This window comes from Podarcis melisellensis, assembly GCF_964234715.1.
Source record: "Podarcis melisellensis genome assembly, chromosome: 2".
NCBI classification, from domain to species: domain Eukaryota; kingdom Metazoa; phylum Chordata; class Lepidosauria; order Squamata; family Lacertidae; genus Podarcis; species Podarcis melisellensis.
Window position 1 is genome coordinate 17,019,416 of NC_138529.1, and position 3,051 is coordinate 17,022,466.

General features: G+C 42.0%; 1 long non-coding RNA gene across 1 annotated transcript in view; it reads right to left on the reverse strand.

Annotated features, from left to right (window-relative positions):
• Window positions 1-387: 387 nt before the first annotated feature.
• Window positions 388-3,051, reverse strand: part of LOC309363009 — a 77,682-nt gene continuing 75,018 nt past the window's right edge. The window contains exons 7-8 of the long non-coding RNA XR_014165145.1: window positions 1,286-1,442; window positions 388-736 (exon numbers count right to left, since the gene is read on the reverse strand). This is a non-coding gene — a long non-coding RNA (uncharacterized lncRNA). The remainder of the gene's footprint in view (window positions 737-1,285; window positions 1,443-3,051) is intronic.

The following is a 3,051-nucleotide window of genomic DNA, read 5'->3' on the forward strand; positions in this document are numbered from 1 at the left end:
CCTTCTGATCGGCAAGTCCTAGGCTCAAATTATTTGTATGCTAATAATAACAAGTTGAACCTGGCCAAATAGCAAATTGGCAACCAGAGCAGGTCTTGAAGCAAAGGTTCTACAGCTTGACAGGGTCAGCTTAGCAGTGTTCACAGTGGATTTGAAAACACCGTCATCTTGCTTCACATAAAATGGAGTCTCTCCTTCACTAGATACATCCCATGTGACCAACGCTAGCCAATCACATGAGAACTACTAAAGAATTGTCCAGAATTCAGTTACCAACCAATCAAATTTAAACACATGGTGATGCATACCAGCATTTACAATTTCAGTGACTTAAATTACCATACTTAACAGCCAAATGGGCATTTATTTATTTTTGTTTTCGCCCGCTCTGTACTGCTTTATCTGAGGGGAAGCTAGCATTTGCTAAAGATTGCTGTTTAAATAAATTAAATAAGCCATCTGTAGTAGATGCTAGTTTGGTCACAACACCAGGTCAGTGCAGGATGAAGAAGATGTAGGAGATTCAGTAATAGATGAGTGAGTACTAGCAAGCACCAAGGAGGTGAAAGGGAATCCCCAACATTAACCACTCTATGGAAGATAAGGATATTATCAATGGCTACTAGTCATGATGACTGAGTACTACATCCATGGAAGCAACAAACTTTTGAATACCAGTTGCTTGAACTCACAAGTGGAAAGGGTGCTGTTCTCAGATTCTGCTAGCCCTAGGCCCCTTTGGAAGGAAAGTAGGATATGAATTTAATAACAAAATGAAATGAGGTGAAATGAAATTTTCAACAGGACTATAGAAGGATGTATAAAACATACTGAGAAATGAAATTCATCTGCCGACATGAATTGGGGTATATACTCTAAAGGTAAAGGGCAGTTAAGTCCAGTCAAAGGCAACTATGGGGTTGTGGTGCTCATTTTGCTTTCAGGTCGAGGGAGCCGGCGTTTGTCTACAGACAGCTTTCTGGGTCATGCAGCCAGCAGGACTAAACTGCTTCTGGCACAACGGAACACTGTGATGGAAACCAGAGAGCACGAAAATGCTGTTTACCTTCCCGCCGCAGTAGTACCTATTTATCTACTTTCATTGGCGTACTTTCAAACTGCTAGGTTGACAGGAGCTGGGACAGAGCAATGGGAGTTCATCTCGTTGGGCAGATGTGAACCACCAGCCTTCTGATTGGCAAGCCCAAGAGGCTCAGTGGTTTAAATATCACCACCCGCTTCTCTGAAGCAGTATGGGTGTGTGTTTGTTTTGTTACATACAGACCTGCATGCTTAGTTGAGATATTGACTTTGTGTTCTAGCAGAGGTTTGAGGTATCATCCACCACTGCCGACATCAGCTTGTCAGATACCGTGCTTTCATATTATGGTGCTGTTGCTGTTTTTAAAATTATTTCAACCTGATCCTGGTTTTAGTGGTTCCTGGGATCAAAGAATAAGGAATTTATCTCTTGCAAACACGCAACAACTCCAGGATCAAAGAAGTAGCAATTCATTTCTTCCAAATGCAGTAACTACAGTTCAGCGGTCTTCTGCAGAGAACTACATGCTCTGAAAAAAAGTTGTCGTTTGCCTGATCACACGAATGAACAAATAAATGCATCAAATCAAATGATGGACTGGAACCAGTGGGTTCAAGAAAAGCAGCTGGAAATGATCACACTGCATTTGAGAAATTCGTTAACAGAGTTCTGCAAGACTGCAGCAGACCACTAGAGATATAACCACAGCTAACTTTAATTAAAACGTAAGATCAATCTAATGAAACGGTCATGATTGTGAAAGATTTTTTTTATTGATTGCCATGCTGCCATGAAGCCTGCATCTTCCTTCACCTAGGCTGAAGGATCTCACTCCTTAGCCCCGCACCCCCAGATCGCTCAAAACACCACCACCCCCTGTTTCAGTTCCTAGGGAGCACGTTGGAATTGAATTGCTGTGCTCTCTAGACCACAGCGTACATTTGGGCAGACAGGCTGTTGAACATGAAAGGTTGGTGAGCTATTAAAGGGCAACAGTTAGTCAACAGAGTTGCACAAATTCCTTTGAAATAAGGTTTAGTTCCCGGTGTCTGGGAGAAAACCATTTTTCAGCAGCCGTGTTCTGTCTGCACACATTTAGTCCCATCTCCCCTCCCCGTCGCTGTTGATATGTGCTGGGTTGTTCCCATCTATATAGCTGGGATTGCTCTGCGATTTATTCAACTCACCTAATAAACTTGATATATTAACCATTTGTCCTTAACGTTGGATAAGATGCAGCATCCAGGAGCCTGAGGCTGTTTGTATAGTCCCGGTTACAGATCTCTAAATTATATGGACTTTAAAGAAGCACTGGCCCTGTCATCCCAAATAACATGTAATCAGTATTGGAAATGAAAAATGAAAGCTCTGGACTTGCATGCATACAAAAGGAAATCACTACTGGGAGATAGGAAAGTTTCAATGGAGATAAATTTATGAATAATGAAACAGTAAAAAGCCTGATTTATAGGCTTCCTGTACTGGGAGAACCCTGGCAAGCTGTTAGTCAGAAATATGACCAGTGGCAAGCAAGGCCATTTCTTCTTTTATTGGAGGACACCCTTTGGGTTTGAATTCATTGGGCAACAATAAAACGCAAGCAAGAAAGCCATTCCTATTGATACTTGTTAGCTACCAGGCTGCCATGGAAAGGTGCGATCAATACTGCCTCCACATCTTCTTGTTGTTTCATTCCTTTCTTAAGAAAATGGAGGGTATTTTTGAGAGAGAGAGAGATGGAGACAGAGACAAGAGAACTGAAGGAGGAGAGGCTTGCTTTTTGCAACCCCACTTTTTTGTCCGTTGTAAAGCGTCCAGCTCTTTTGTCGATTTGCAGAGGAACTCTAAAAAGAGGACACAATTATTTCAAGTGTCAGCTCCATGTTTTTGAAGGGCACTTTTAGGCATGGCACCCCTCATGGAGCCCCATCTCTCAGTGGATCTATCTCCTTACTGTAATATTTTATTATTACGATCAAAGACTCACTCTCCTCACTGCAACAAATCCA